The following is an 18,084-nucleotide window of genomic DNA, read 5'->3' as shown; positions in this document are numbered from 1 at the left end:
ATTACTAAACAAAACAATTATCCCACTTACTGGTTTACATTTTTACTTTAATCATATTGTAAAACTACTGCCAAAAATAAAAAATACATGCATATTATAATACAAGTAATATTATCATTGAAGAAATATTATTATAAACCAAACAATTCAAATTCAACAGGATAAAGTGGATAATAAAAAGCCAAAGTCAACCAAATATTTATAAAGTATGCAACAAAATAAAATAATACGAGTACTTCTGCATAACAAATTATTCAAAAGGCTTTTAACCTCGCAAAAAAAAATCGTCTGAGCTCAAGTTCTGCTAGCTCATTAACAAGTGCACTTGTTTTTCAACTACTGATACATTTCATATTCATTAAATTGTTACAATGAATGATCAACATAAACATCCAATACAAAAGAAAATGTTATACATAATGAACGAATTAAATTAAAATAAAAGACATGTAAATGGTCTGCAGAGCCACAACTTAAGGTCTGATCAGAACAAAACAAGAGTAAGAGAACACATTTCATACAACAAAAAATTTCATAATGATAAACAAAAGAATTTTTTTGACATTTACAAGTTAGGATTCTTGTAAATGTCAAAAAAATAATTCTATATTTAGAAATAATTCTAAATATTTTACCTCCTAGCTTTATTGAGCTGTTCCTAAGACAAAGATTTACAATATAATTACTTCATGGTTCTTAAATGAATTATAAAAAAATATCAATCAGATTGGTCAAACAAAATCAATCAGCTGCACGTTGTATGAAAATAAAAAATAAATATTTCAACAATTTTAAGGAGTACAAATAACAATAAATGAAGTGAATTTTAAAATTTCTAACTCTAATGAAAACAAATAAATTATGAATACTTGCAAGAGATTCCAGAATCCAAATAGAAGTGGGGTGATTATTTAGCACTAAAATCAATGCAAATACTGAAAATTTTTAATTATGTTCTGAATAGTTCTCTAGGTAATGTTACTAACATCAGAGAGAAATTAATGAAACATTTTGAATTTCTTTTAAAAAAATCAATACAAATATAAATATCATATCTTCAAAGCCTTTCACTCATGGAATATGGAAAACAGAATATAAGAAAAAATTACTCAGAATCAAGTAACAACCAACTTACAGTATAGAATGTTGTGCATTCATCCAAGTGATTCAAAGGCAGTTCAACGTAATGTTTTTTTGTAATAACTACAACATGATTACATATTTTAAGTGAAAAGCAGTAAATAATCATTAAAGGCAGAACAGTTTTACCTAAGATATCAAGTATATCATAGTCATGATTTTGGTGGCAAATTAGTATGACATGAACCCTTATTAACTGTTTCCATCATTGCAATGATGAATTAAAATGAAAATGCTCACCACTAGATCAAATGTCAAATGCACCTACAATAAAGTAGGGAACAAATTCAGAATGTTTCAAGCTGTTCATCTGGTCGAAGGGTAGGCTACCAGTTATTTAGTTCAAATCCTCAACAAAGTAAATCTTAAACAAATATATTTTGACTTTCACTCAAACTACTAATCACATATAATTTGTCTAATTTTAATAATAAATTTAGATGTTTGGTTTCTATAAATTAAAGACTACAAATTCTAATTCTCATCATTTTATTAGCAGCACTGATTTAACAAAGATAAGGTAAGACGACAACTATTTACAAAACTATTTTTAATTTCTAAACATTGAAAATCAATATTATATTCTGGACAGAAAAGAAATCTTGGACTGGGAAACAAACACAATTGAAGCCATGAAGCAATAACTTTCAAAATCAACAAATAAAGAATATGATATTTATTTCAATTTTCCTAATACCACTATCAGAATGAAACAAAATCTTTTGAACCATAAAATGCTGGCAAAGGTTGACAGCATTTTTGGAAAATGTTCAACAGTTGGTCATTAATGTTTAGCTCAATTCCCAAAATTCTAACTTCAGCTAAGCAGAGAATTTATTTTGGTACAACTTATCAGAAAGTGTAACACATTACAATAAGGCTTAAACACTTCAGTTCTAATAAAAATCAATTACCAAAACTGTTATTAATTGTAATTAAGTATCTAAATTTCCATTTTCACTCGACTAAAATCCAAAATAAAGATTAGGTATTTTCATTTGTATCTATTACATAGCTTTTTTAATGCTACTCCCTTAGGTGTAACAGTTGGCCAGACACAACAGGAAAAATGTTGAATAGTGGTTGGATTAACAACCTGTTCCAAAGCAGAACAATTTTAATTTAATGGAAATAAAGATAACTAATTATTACACTGAAACTTCCACGTTCTAGATAGAAAAAGACGCAATTATCACCTTCTCTGATTAAACACTTATTTCAGGGCTGAAAATCAATAATCTTGAAGAATAAATAAATAAGAAGTACTTTTTTATAAACATAAAACACTACCAAGTATTTCTGAAAATGTTTCTCTATATTACATGCAATTACCTATATTAAACTGAAGAGTGCGCCTGCATGTACTTAGATATTTCTATATAAAAATATTTCAATTATAATATTCTTTTGAAATTTAACCTACCTGGTACTCACATACCAAACCAATGTTTCTAATAAAACAGTTTTGAAGACAATTTATAGTACAATTTACTTCAATGTCACTTTAAAAACTTAATTTCAAATTAAAATCTTCAATGCTGATCATAAACACAAGATCGGCAAAAATAGAATACTCAGTTTTTAATAAGTCTGTTAACAAATTTTCGTTAAATATCTTTTGCAAAAGATAAATCAATATATATATTTTAATTGTATATCAATGCATTAGAACACTACTTCAAAAGTAATAGGGAGAGGTCACATTTCAAATAACAAAGTTTACCAGATGTTTAATTTTCAACAACAAATTAAAAATTTAATAGGTATACGTGCTAATATACCATACCAAACATGAATGTAATTTATAAATCTGTCTATCGCTCAACACAACAGCTGTCAGCAACCTCAAATGAAATATCTGCTGACAACATTCAGCCTCAAAAGTGAAATTCCCACTCATAAACTTTTAAATATAAACTACTTGAAAATTAACACAAAGAAAGTTTAATGTACTTATGTTTATTATTCATAATATGGTTTCATGTTCTTTATAACAATTTTTTTACACAACAAAATATTACAAAGTGAAAACTGATGAGATAGAATACTGTTACAATATTTATAACATTGTTAAATACGTAGTGGATGTTGTAACTAACGAAATAAAGCAAGCAGGAACCAGCAAAAGGAAATAAAACAATAGAAGCAGGGTAATCAGTTCATAAATACATTTATATTACACATGAATTTTACATAATTTTGATGCATTGATTGACGTATGATGAACGCAGGACTTGAATAACGAAAATTAAAAGTTGGTAGGTGTAAATTGATATAAGGGTAGAGAAAACTTTAAAGCTATAAATCTTATTTGACTTTGGTAAGATATATTTATGAATTTGTCTACGCAAAATGAATTTACAAAAAAAACACCACAAGAGCAATCTAACAGAAAAATAAACCTATTGAGAAATTTGTCAAAACATTTGGCATTACAGGTCTTGTAACAAATAGCACTACAGGTGTTACAAATTTTGTAACCAAATATGAATTAACAAATGGTAACTTTCAACATAAGCAGTCACCAACCTCCATAACAGAATAGTGATACCTTGGCTTTTCATTTGAAAGGTTAGTTTGAATCCTAGTCAAGCTTACAATTTTCAAATACTAAATATTTTCCATTACACTTTTTCACTATTATTTTCTAAGATTGAAGCTAGTCTAATAATTTTAGATAAATAAAACAAAGAACATTTTAGAAGGTAATACAAATCTCAGGTAAGTGAACAGCTACATAGTTAGGTTCATTCAGATATTTGGAAAAATTTTTAAATCATATCTAAAAAGTTTTTTTATAAACTGAATGAGGTGATTATTAAAATATTGATTACTATCAGTGAAATACAAACATTGTCCACAGTAATACATAAATTATAGGCAAAATTTTATTTTCTTACAAAGTTAGTTTCACCTTGGTGGGCACATTATCACCTAAAATTATCTTACAACACTAGAACCTTGCAATATGGTATATGCATATCATAGTGCCAAAATAGTAGACAAATATTTTATTAAGCAAACTTAGAATTATTAACACTAACAAAAAAATTATGTAACAACAAATTACAAAGTTAAAACTGATATGATAGAATACTGTTACAAGATTTATAATATTGATAAATATGTAGTGGAAGTTCATATGTTGCAACTAAACAAATAAAACAGGCAGGAATCAGCAAAAGGAAATAAAACAATAGATTACGGTAATCAGTTCAAAAATACATTTATATTACACATGAATTTTACATAATTTTGATGCATTGATTGACGTATGATGAACGCAGGACTTGAATAACGAAAATTAAAAATTGGTAGGTGTAAATTTATATAAGGGTAGAGAAAACTTTAAAGCTATTGATTTAATTTGACTTGGTAACTACAATTTCCTGTGCTTATAATCTTCCAGTTTATCAAAGTAACAATTTTCATAAAATGATCACTTATGTAATATATACAGTGTGGACAACCTTGCCAGTTATCACTGTGTGTATGGTCAAACTGAAACTGTACAAGATTACACTTCATATACACTCATACATACCATCCTCATTCATGCTCTGAAGTAATACCTGAACGGTAATTCCCGGAGGCTAAACAGGAAAAAGAAAGCTATCACTGTGTTGAACCCAATGGGTTGCTCTAGTGGTGAGTGCGTCTTTGCAAATCAGCTGATTTCAAATTCGAGAGTTCCAGCATTCAAATCCTCGTAAAGGCAGTTACTTTTACATGGATTTGAATATTAGATCATGGATACCAGTGTTCTTTGGTGGTTGGGTTTCAATTAACCACACATCTCCGGGACGATTGAGCTAAGACTGTACAAGACTACACTTCATTTACACTCGTACACATCATCCTCTGAAGTAATAACTGACAGTGATTCCCGGAAGCTAAACTCATTAAGTAATATAGTAGCCCTAACAGCTTCCATTTCACTTATATTTTTAGCTCTGTTTATAATTATGTACATTACTAACTGAGAAGTGCCAGAAATAAAAATAAAAACTTAAACACAAGTTAAATATCCTACTTGAATCAACAAACACAAGAAACAGACCACTGTATGCTGTTAAAAGTACAGAAAATGAGCTACGAAATGTTTAAATAATGTAAACACATGAAAAGGGCTTCACAATTTTAAGACATTTAAAAATTTATTGAGATAACTAACAGATCGGCTGATGTCTCATTTCATAGAAAAACACATCAAGTTTGTCATCAAACATTCACTTTGGTTCAGTATGGCTTTCATTTGTAATGCAAAATACATCCCACCTGAAATTGATTTCATTCCAGACTGTAGCCAGCAAGATGGGCATTACCTCTGTGGCTGTGACATTAATTCTAAGTCTTAGCTCAACTAGTTCAGCAGGCAAGGGTAGTTCCATAAACCTGATCTTTAATGAAACCCCACAAGAAAAAATCTGGAGCAAGTGGCCACATGCAATAGAACCTTCATGATCATGACCAATCCCCTGACCTGGGAATCAAGAATAAGAAAATCTCAGACTTCTAGTCAATAGTGAAGTGATGCCCCATCTTGCTGATAATAATGGCATCCATCTTGGTCACCATCATCTAACTGAGAAATTAGAAAATTTTGAACCATGTCCAGATAAGTGATACTATTTATGGTTGCCTCCTGGAAGAACAACCCATAATCTTTATTTGCTTAGGGCATAAAAACATTGACCTTAGGGCTATCACGAATGATGCAAAGTTTCATGTGGGTTTTCGCTACCCCATTATCAGCAGTTATAGGTGTCACCTTGCCACTTATGTGAAATGTTGACTAATCACTAAAAATTATATTGTCTAAAAATGTATTGAAGTAAATAATTTTATCCATCATTTCCACACAAAACTGCAGCTAAGTACATTTGTTGTCATCTGTAATGTGTTGAACCATGGTTAATTTGTATGGCTTAAAGTGCAATCGTTTACGTAATATGCACCAAACAGTCGTTTGTGGAATCCCAGTCTCATGTGATGCATGTCAAGATGATTTCTTCAGACTGTGTGCAAAGCTTTCTCTAAGTTGTTTCATAACAGCTTCAAGGACACATGGGCATCCTAGTGATTTTGTATATTTAATAGAACAACCACTCTCAACAAGGGTTTAGTGCTAAGAGTAAATTGAATGCCTATGGTAGAATGCCTACCATACTCTCTACGAAAATTACGTTGAACTGCAGTTGCAGACTGCAAATCATGAAACATGAAACCAAAACACACAGCAAGCATATTCTGTACCAGTAAATGTCTCCATTTTTTACACGTGACTGGTTACAACTAATATTCAAGAGATATTATTTGTAATAATATCTCTTGAATGAAAGAGAATAAAGGAAAATTTTAGCTCCACCCATGGCCATTGATTGATTTCCTATCATTTTGACAGTGCCACTAGCAGCAATGGTAACTCCAGAAAACCATCAATGTTTTGCAGTTTGCTAAATAAGAATCTGTATTTACAGTTCAACATGTGTTCAACTGAAAGTTTAATTAAGATCCTCCAAGTAACAATAATATTCACTGATGGCATAATCAGCTTAAATTGACTGAATATCTGTATAAATGGAAGAGTATGGGATGACCAAGAGGGGGTGAAGAAAATGTTGAACAAATAAGGGAGTTTTTCCCGCGTAGTCCTAAAAAATTTGTTAGGATGGCCAGCCGCAAAACAACAATCCTGGTGATGACAGTATGTATTGTTTTAAGGATGTTAATTATATACTGATCCAAATAAAGCATTTATTAAAGAAATGTTTAATCCTAACCATATAATGTTTGACAGAATTCATCAATTGCTAAGGAGTAAAAATATTAAATACAAACATGTTATTTTTTGAATAAGTTTCTTTTAGATCTTAGAATTTAAAATTTTACTGGAATTACAGGCAGTTATGGTTCAGCAAATTGTGATCCACTTCTTTCTCAATTACATTCCATATCAAATCATGCAAGTCATGAGCAGAATGGTCTCAGAATGCCATGAAAATCTTTTTATTTGTTAATTTGCTACCCTTATTAACCATGTAAAATTTTATTTTTATATCTCAAATACTTTTTAAGTAACTAATTTAAAATATATTATTGTTGTTTGACCCTCAACAGCTTATAGCGATTGTGACATTGATTTAGTAAAAAGAACTCATAACTTTGTCAATTTTCATCATATCACAATGGTTTTTTCACTAAAATTTTCAGAAAAATTAACAGAATAAGCTATAAAAACAGAACTTATTATTATTACAGAATAAAAAATAAATATTAGCTCATACCAAGATTTCATAATTTTTTGAAAAAAAAACAAACTTTTAAAATGCGATATAGTTACCAAAGTATTTTTTTTTTATATAATCCTAAAAGTATGAGCTAGTAAGCTGGGAAAGAAAATTTGTGGTTTTTTGACAACCAGTATTTTGTAACCCTTAAATAATACACACTTTACTTCCTGAAAAATGATATAATTGTTCATATACAAGATAGTGAAACTGTTATGAAACTTTATTTGATTCGAAGTTGTAAAATATTTATGATACAATCAATTTATCATTGATTTTAGAATATTATAATTACACTTATTACACTGTGTAAATAAAGTAAACAAAGAAAATGCCAGGCACCTGTGGCAGCAAGAAAATGTAAACAATAATGATTAAGCAGTTGAATCACAATCATTCATTCCTTGCAGGTGAAGGCTTCATTGAAGCAAGCTGATTGTTCCAACATGAATAATTCAAAATTCAACATGAATGTCCCCCTCCACCTTCCCAAACTACAAGCACTGAACTTCACGTATTGGTTCTACCAAAAATTCTGTATGGATCCATTTCAATCTCACAAGAAAAAAAATATCAAAATCTTTAAGAGTTTGGCACTCTTCCAAAAATAACAATCTACAAAAGTATGTAAAATCTGTCCCTGGGTAGAAAATATGTGATGTTTACAGACAAAAGGTTAACAAACATAACACACTATTGCATGATGAAAGTGAAATTGAAGAAACACAGTCAGTGATAGTGAAGAGATAATCAACTATATTTCTAAGCAACAGAGATTGAAAGAACTAAATCCATCCATACAAAATTTAAGGGAATCGCTATTTAAACTTCATGGAATAGCACCACATAGCAAATCAAGCTATGCAAAGAGAAAAATTGAATCTGTCACTAGTACATTAAAGTCAAAACTAAGCAAAGTTTTAGAAAAGGAATTTAGCAGATGCATCTACACTTGCACTGATAAAAGTAATCACACAAAAAAGGAAAAGATATAAAAAGACTAAATAGACTTCATGAAAGAAAAGCTTAATGTTACCACTTCACAGAAAAAAAAATTCTAATTTTAACCCTAGTTCCTACTTCATGGAGCAGAAAAGAAATAACCGAAGATTTCAATGTGAATGAGTATACTGCATGTAAAGCTAAGAATCTTCTTAAAAATAAGGGAATAATTGCACTGCCTAAGCCAAGAAAAGGACATCCACTCTCAATGAAAATGTGATTAAGCTTGTCAAATGCTTTTACCAAAGTGGTCAATACTTGAGTCATGCCAAGTGCTAAAGATAAAATAAGCATTTCAAAAAAATAGACACATACAAAAAGTGCTGTTGTTAGGAAATTTGAATGAGCTGTACTCCGCATTCAAGTTCTTAAAATTGGACTGTCCAAGTCTGCATGCTCCAACCAGAATCGTGTGTACTAGCAGGTACTGCTGGTATATTTTGTTTGTGTCTGTAACTATTCATGAATATGTTTCACTATTGCTTTATGCTTGTTTGATTGAAGAAAACTACAATGAACTTAATTGAGAAGTTAGTATGTTCAACAGACAACAGAGTCGGTATTTTACAACACTACTCAAACTGCCCTTCAAGCAACAATCTGAAATCCTTCATTATGGAGAAATTCAAAGAGTGGGTTCCTAATGATGATGTGACATATTCCATTTGGATATCTACTGACAGAACTCAACAGGTGCAGTTCACCATAGCATTGGAAGAATATCTGGAAATCTTAGTTGAAGGCCTGGAAAAACTAATACACCTCAATCTTTCATTACAAAATCTCAGGCCAGATATTTGAAAAAAATCAAAAGCAATCTGAAAGTAGATGAAGCCATTGCTCTTATTGATTTTAGTGAAAACTAATCTTTTGATTTGCAAAATGAACCCCAAAGGTACCATTGGACAAGCAACAGCTGTTCTCTCATCCAGTTGGAAAATGCACAAATCATGACAACAATGAAGACCTAGCAATAGTTTCTAATTTGTGCATAGTGTCTGATGACTTGGAGCATGATGTGCCATTTGTTCATGAAACACCAAAGGATGTTAATGAATACTTGAAAAAAAGTTTTCATGAAAAGGACAGTAAAAGCTACATAATTTGTTTTTGACACCAGCCATGAGAAGTCACCTTGTGACAGTACTGGTGGGACTGGCAAGTGCAGTGTGACAGAATTGAGCCTCCAATGTAATCCTGGTAATGCTATTGACAATGCTCAAAAATTCTTTAATTTTTGCAAGACAAAAATAGAAAACATAAAATTTACAATGATTAAAAAAGAAACAATGATAGAGGCATGCCAAAACTAGAGGCTCATTTCTCCAACGCCAAGATAGTTACTGGGACATGTAGTTTTCACAACTCAATCACAACAAAATGTGTAAGTTTTAATGAACTTCTGCACAGTCATTTTTTTCTGGGGAAAACCCATCGGTGAAGATGTCTGACATTGGTGTGCACAACTATATTGCCTACACTTTTGATGATCAGTGTTTTTTTGGATTAGTTTTATCAAAAGATGAAGGTGACATTTAGGTTAAATTTCTACATCCCTATGGGCCTGCTCCATCTTTTCAATGGCCCTCAAAAGAAGATATTTGCTGGATTCCTGTGAGCAACATAATTTCATGTGTCAACCGACAATCACAAAAGTATCTGGGAGAACGTATTACTCTCCAGAGAAGGAAATTAGTTCAATCGACCTTCAGTGCAACAAGATGTTAAAACAAACACAAGTTCATAAATAACAAGTTGTTGCTGTTTCGTTCAAAACAGTTAATTTTAAGAAACATTTCTGTAATTCCATTGATATAACAGATGTAAATTGCAAATGAGCCTACATCAAGACTTTTGGAGGACTTTGTAAGTTCTTATTTCATTCACTGATTTTATTCAATTCATTGTACATTAACTTTTAAAGTTTGGTCAAAATTAAATTATACACTTTTAAGTCTTATTTAAAAAATTGTACTTTGTACACAAACTTATATGATTTTATGTCCTAAATTAAATACAGTAGGTAATGTATATATATTTTAGAAATTACCATAAATTGGTTTATAGGATCTTGATAATATCTCAAGTTGCACCATATTAATGTCAATTATTTGTCAGTTGTTTCAAAATGTATTGACAATCAAAAAACCACAGATTTTCTTCCACAACCTCCTAGCTCAGTTTTTGGATTAAATATTATAAAAAAGAAAAAATTCTTTGGTTACTGTAGTGCCTTTTATCTTAAATTGTTTTTTCTTCAAAAAAATTATGATATCCAGGTTTGAGCTAATATTTACTGCAGCAATTAAGAGATAGGCTACGTGCATTTTTACCTTATTCTGTATTTTAGTGAAAACCACTGTGATATGGTGAAAATTGACAAAATTAAATAAAATTCATGACATTCTGACCATGGGTTCCATTTTAATTTTTAACTGGATGATTTGAAACAGACTGACCCATTACTTACATGCATAGCATGTAACATATGTAAGGTTAATCATTTTTAAAATATGTAGTTTAGTTAATAAACAGTGTATATACTAGTAAAACATTTGAGAAGGTAATTAATTGTAAAATAGTATTATTTCTGGGTAGCCAACGTTTTAAATTAATAAATAATTTACAGGAATACTTAAAAATTACTTACTCAAGATTATATTAATTTTATAAAAGAAAATCATAATTACAATTAGAAATAAGATATAACAACCACTTTTTCATACCACAAATAATAAATTTGGTATCTAAACCACCACATCTAAATTATGCATTTTTATTTAGACCAACTTTATCTCATATTGGTTCATGTTTCAATAGTACTCTTACAATACAACATATTTAATCTGTTCTACGAACATAATTTTAGATGCTACAATTCTTTTGGAATAAATCGTATAATTTCTACCTAAACTACTTCTTATAAGTAATAAATTAACAAATTTCTTCATTTTTAAAAACACACTAACGTTGTATATTCATGATTTATCGCCTTCAATAGCAGAAAAATTAAAGTTGTAGGTAAGGTTGAACAAATAATATCCAAAAGCAATAATTATTTTAATAAAATGTAATGAAAGCCTGCACACAAGAAATTTAAAATTTAGGAAATCGATTTTTCAACACCGTGCTAAGCTGAACACAACTCTGTTCTACATTATATTAGCCAGATTGGTTTAAAATGTTTCATCCAGTATTTTACCTAAATAATTATAGAAGTATACACTAAAAGTCAGCACTACAAGAAAACTTCTAAAAATTATTTTAAAGACATAAATCTGAAGTATATAATTACGAGCAAATTACTACTCCAAAAAATAAAACTCGACTGAATAAATCACTAAAAGCACATTGCAAAATATTAAATTGAAATTTTTGTATAAACTATTTTTAGTTAACATACTAGAAAAATATTCTCCAGGTTCAAAATCATTTTTCTTAACAAAAGCATACCTTTAATCAAGTTCCGGATATGTTCAAGCAGAGGACTGAAAATTAAATGCGCTATGTGGGCATTTCTTTGTTGTACGCCGAGAAAAACAGAGAACACAGTTAATAGTCCCTAAGCTAACCTCTACATATTAATTTATTTTACTCAAAAAGTAAAAACTCCACACACATTTAATCTCTGGCGGTTAAGACATGCAATTATGAAACACAATTACAGACTTGCAAAAGGTTTGAACGAAAGTAACGATAAATTAACTTATTTAACTATGGAGTCTAGTAACGTTCAACAAAGGTAGCAAACTAATTACAGCACAAATGATTTCCTAATATTTATATATTAAGATTTCCATCATAAAGCCCAATTAGTACATGAATCTTTACAATTATGTATAGCCCACAGTACAAAACTTACCTTAAAGGGGGTCACAAGCGACAAAGCATAAACGTGCAGAACGTAACCCAAAACACAATAACCAACACAAGTAAGCTGAAATCCCGCCAGCAGTCACTTGTTTATTACAATGAGCATGCGCAAACCGGCAAAAAATTTTAATTGAATAACCACCATTGGCCATTTTAAACAGCTAGAATCTAATTGGCCAAAAAAATCTTATTTTACCGCGCATGCAAAACAGTGGTTTATTTGAAATAGACTATTATCAAACCTTTTTAATAAAATTATTTGACGACGTTCATTTATCAACCATGGTACACGTTGTTACCTGCAGAATGACTCGGCTGAAATTGATCTTGAACTAATCAAAGTTTCTAAAGCAAGATTAATTGTTCATTTCACGATTAGAATGAAAACATATTCAAAGAATCAATCACAAACTACTAGAACTCATTGCAAAATTCCATTAAAATCGAATAGTTTATTTTAAAATATCTACTTGCAACATGTTACATTACTGAATATTGTCAGCAGACTAGTAAATGACGCTGAATAATTATACTTATACCAAGTGAGCACAGTTCAGTAGTCAACATTAATAATTTATAATATATACAATCATAAATAAATTTTCAAATAAAAAATTATGTTTTCATGGGCCTTGGGCAACATAAAAAATTGCTATTTTTATTGTTATATATTATGTTTTTATTCAAACAAGTTATTGTCATACAACACTTTAGTTACAATTTGAAGTACAAATTGGAAATAAAAACTATGAATTTTCCTGTAACTAATTACAGTCCTGACAAAATACATCACACATGATTTTTCAAAAATTATAAAAAAAAATATTTTTCATTTACATTTCTGATTCATTTCTATTACTGCTATTCTTTGTTCTATATATTTTAACCAAAAATCTAGTGTTATAAAAGAGATTTCAGGTAAAAAAAAAAAATTTAACCAAAAATAAGATAAATTTGCATTAAAAACAAAATTTTGTTTATCAAAAAAAATTTACAAAACTCATTGAATAGAAATTTTACATATTTAATTGATACATTATTGAATTAATTAAATAATATAGTAATGATTACAGCCACCTCTTACCTTGATTACTGCTTCCATCTGTCTAGGCATACTATAGTTTTGCATACACTTACTAGGCATATGAATCAAGTTTTGGATTTCTTCCCGGTCAATTTTATCCCATTCTTCTTTTACTATATGAAACAGCTGTTGAAGATTCATTGCATTATGTTATCGAACTCTTTTTTTAGGCATGACCCAAACGTGCTTAATAGGATTTATGTCCGGGCTATTGGCTGGCCAATCATAATGTTGACACCTGCTTCATCAAGATATTCTGAAACCCTTCTAGCAGAGTGCAAGTAGAGTAACCCTTCTAGTAGATAATGCAAGGCATGCATTATCATGCATGAGAATGAATTCTCCCATAAATAGAGCAAAAGGTACAACACATACTTTTAAACATTCAGTTACGAAGGTGTCTGCAACTAAAGTTTTATCTTGCACTGCAACTAACTAGCTCAGTATAAGTATTGAAAGAAATGCCATCCCAAAACATTTTGGATCCTCTTTCAAATGGCACTTTTTTTGAAATGTTGCATTCAGCAAATCTTTTTCCTGACCTTCTTCATGTCCGCTACCGCCCATCGAAAGACAACAAACATATTCTAGTCTCATCCACGGACAGTACTCTCTTCCATTCTTCAATCATCCAATTCAATATGTTGTTGAGCGAAGTAAAGTCAGGCCACCTTGTGTTGTTGGGTAAGTAGTGGTTTTTTTGCAGGCTGCTTAATCCTGACTCCCTAAGTTTTTTCTTACTGTCCAATCACTTATTATGACATAGTAGCTTCTCAGAGTTGTTTATTTCGTTCAACACTTCTAATCTTCTGGATTTACAAAATAACAATTTTCATAAAACGATCGATCACTTCTATAATCAGTACAGCTTAGGTGACCTTGCCCAGGTCTCCTTGTGTTAATTAATTTTGTCCAGGACTGTATTTCTATGTTTTTAAAGTTCAAATATCTGATTTGAATACCATTCATTTATTCTAGTGATAAAAGTAGGATAACCTTTTAAAACCATACAGCCCAAACAACAAGTTTCAAACAGAAAATAGAACACATCTATACTTCAAGAGTGCTGAAGATAGTTTAAATGCAAAAACATACTGAAAACTTTACACATTGACCTTGAATAGTTTTGGTTTTTATAATAAATTAACAAAACATTTTTCATACTTAACAGAAAATAGGGGCATGTTGCAAACTTTCCAACAGTTAGATTGCTAAATCATTAGCAACTATGATTCAAGTAAAAAATATAGTCAGTGTAAACTGAAATATCAAAGTGAAATTAATGTAACATAATCACCTGATTAGAACAACAATGCGACTAGTCCAGAAAAAATTTTTTTTTTGCTCCCTCCTTTATAAAGGTTTAAATAAGACAAAACATTATCAGAAAGTATGTAAGTTACCTATGGAGCAATAAATTACATTAAAAAAATATACCTTCCCTTCAAGTAAAATTTTAAGCTACAGAAACCATGAAGTTTATTTTCCCCGCCTCCTTAATAGATTGAGACCAAAATTAAATGCCATCAATGTCAAATACACAAAATCATTGTGACAAATTTCATCCAATTCAGTCTATTCAGTCTAGAGATATCAAGCAAAAAAAAACCAACATACATGCATATATGCATATGGATGCACATATATCCTTCCAGAATTTTTCAATGCTGAAATTATGTTTTCTGGTTAGAGAGGACCATGAAATGTTAATACCTGCAAAAACCCTTATATCCAAAATTTGACCTGATTAGCACATACTTTCTCTTACAAACAGTGGTACTCCAATTATCAGAACGCCAAATTCCCAGATGTCCAACTAAATAGATTGCTTACATCAGCATTAGGCAAAAAAAAATTAATACACAATTTGAAAAACCTAAAATGCTATTCAAATAAAGGTTTGGTTCAACATGAAATGAGCTTGATAAAAGTATATCAAGCTCAGATTTTACTGGGTTTTTTAATTGATGCCTTTGTCATTTTTATACCGCAGCAGACATAAATTAAGGCCTGTATTAAATTCATTATAAAATTAACTTCTGTAAAGATTTATGGAAATACATTAAAAATGATTAATTGGTGGAAAAAGAAAAAAGATTAATATTTAATTAAACAATAATTAAAAAATAATTTAAAAGAAAAAGATTAATTGGTCAAACATGAACTCTAATAATATGATGTTTGTTTTTATTCTGATGTATATATAGAGCAGTTGACAACAATACAGTATGACATCATTACTTGATTTTTTTTGATTTTTTTTATCAGTCATTTGACTGGTTTGATGCAGCTCTCCAAGATTCCCTATCTAGTGCTAGTCATTTCATTTCAGTATACCCTCTACATCCTACATCCCTAACAATTTGTTTTACATATTCCAAACGTGGCCTGCCTACACAATTTTTTCCTTCTACCTGTCCTTCCAATATTAAAGCGACTATTCCAGGATGCCTTAGTATGTGGCCTATAAGTCTGTCTCTTCTTTTAACTATATTTTTCCAAATGCTTCTTTCTTCATCTATTTGCGGCAATACCTCTTCATTTGTCACTTTATCCACATCTGCTTTTATCTCCTATAGCACCACATTCCAAAAGCTTCTAATCTTTTCTTCTCAGATACTCCTATTGTCCAAGCTTCACTTCCATATAAAGCGACACTCCAAACATATACTTTCAAAAATTTTTTCCTGACATTTAAATTAATTTTTGATGCAAACAAATTATATTTCTTACTGAAGGCTCATTTCGCTTGTGCTATTCAGCATTTTATATTGCTCCTGCTTCGTCCATCTTTAGTAATTCTACTTCCCAAATAACTAAATTCTTCTACCTCCATAATCTTTTCTCCTCCTATTTTCACATTCAGTGGTCCATCTTTGTTATTTCTACTACATTTCATTACTTTTGTTTTGTTCTTGTTTATTTTCATGTGAATGTTCTTGCGTAGGACTTCATCCATGCCGTTCATTGTTTCTTCTAAATCCTTTTTACTCTCAGCTAGAATTATTATATCATCAGCAAATCGTAGCATCTTTATCTTTTCACCTTGTACTGTTACTCTGAATCCAAATTGTTCTTTAACATCATTAACTGCTAGTTCCATGTAAAGATTAAAAAGTAACGGAGATAGGGAACATTGTCGGACTCCCTTTCTTATTACAGCTTGTTTCTTATGTTCTTCAACTATTACTGTTGCTGTTTGGTTCCTGTACATGTTAGCAATTGTTCTTCTATCTCTGTATTTGAACCCTAATTTTTTTTACCTTTTCTAAGTCTATAAACGCCAAGTATGTTGGTTTGTTTTTCTTTAATCTTCCTTCTACAATTAATCTGAGGCCTAAAATTGCTTCCCTTGTCCCTATACTTTTCCTGAAACCAAATTGGTCTTCTCCTAACACTTCTTCCACTCTCCTCTCACTTCTTCTGTATAGAATTCTAGTTAAGATTTTTGATGAATGACTAGTTTAACTAATTGTTCTGTATTCCTCACATTTATCTGCCCCTGCTTTCTTTGGTATAATGACTATAACACTTTTTTTGAAGTCTGACGGAACTTCCCCTTTTTCATAAATATTACACACCAGCTTGTATAATCTATCAATCGCTTCCTCACCTGGACTCCGCAGTAATTCTACAGGTATTCCGTCTATTCCAGGAGCTTTTCTGCCATTTAAATCTTTTAATGCTCTCTTAAATTCAGATCTTAGTATTGTTTCTCGCATTTCATCCTCTGCAACTTCCTCTTCTTCCTCTATAACACCATTTTCTAATTCCTTTCCTCCCAATATTTCCACCCATATTTCGACTTTCCTCCCTTTTAATATTTCCTTTCCTTCAATATATTCTACCCATCTATCGACTTTACCTTTCGTATTATATATTGGTGTACCATCTTTGTTTAACACATTATTAGATTCTAATTTATGTACCCCAAAATTTTCCTTAACTTTCCTGTATGCTCCGTCTATTTTACCAATGTTCATTTCTCTTTCCACTTCTGAACACTTTTCTTTAATCCACTCTTCTTTCGCTAGTTTGCACTTCCTGTTTATAGCATTTCTTAATTGTCGATAGTTCCTTTTACTTTCTTCATCACTAGCATTCTTATATTTTCTACGTTCATCCATCAGCGCAAAATATATTGTCCGAAACCCAAGGTTTTCTACCAGTTCTCTTTTCTATCAGTTCGTTTCTATCAGTTCGTTTCTGCTGATTTAATAATTTCCTTATTAACATTTTCCCATTCTTCTTCTACATTTTCTACCTTATCTTTTTTACTCAGACCTCTTGCGATGTCCTCCTCAAAAATCTTCTTTACCTCCTCTTCCTCAAGCTTCTCTAAATTCCACCAATTCATCTGACACCTTTTCTTCAGGTTTTAAAACCCCAATCTACATTTCATTATCACCAAATTATGGTCGCCATCAATGTCTGCTCCAGGGTAAGTTTTGCAGTCAACGAGTTGATTCCTAAATCTTTGCTTAACCATGATATAATCTATCTGATACCTTGCAGTATCGCCTGGCTTTTTCCAAGTGTATATTCTTCTATTATGATTTTTAAATTGGGTGTTGGCAATTACTAAATTATATTTTGTGCAAAACTCTATAAGTCTGTCCCCTCTTTCATTCCTTTTGCCCAGCCCGTATTCATACACTATATTTCCTTCCTTGCCTTTTCCAATGCTTGCATTCC

General features: G+C 30.6%; 1 protein-coding gene across 2 annotated transcripts in view; it reads right to left on the bottom strand.

Moving 5' to 3' along the window:
• Window positions 1–12,385, bottom strand: part of stai (stathmin) — a 129,148-nt gene extending 116,763 nt beyond the window's left edge. Inside the window, exon 1 of one of the 2 annotated variants that reach the window (XM_075356208.1) lies at window positions 12,295–12,385. The gene's annotated coding sequence lies outside the window, so the exon portion shown is untranslated. The remainder of the gene's footprint in view (window positions 1–12,294) is intronic. The other variant, XM_075356209.1, reaches the window with a different exon arrangement.
• Window positions 12,386–18,084: the final 5,699 nt, after the last annotated feature.

The sequence above is a fragment of the Lycorma delicatula genome, chromosome 2, assembly GCF_047948215.1.
Source record: "Lycorma delicatula isolate Av1 chromosome 2, ASM4794821v1, whole genome shotgun sequence".
Classification (NCBI taxonomy): domain Eukaryota; kingdom Metazoa; phylum Arthropoda; class Insecta; order Hemiptera; family Fulgoridae; genus Lycorma; species Lycorma delicatula.
Note: the sequence above shows the minus strand (reverse complement) of the source record. Positions and strands in the feature narration are given on the sequence as shown.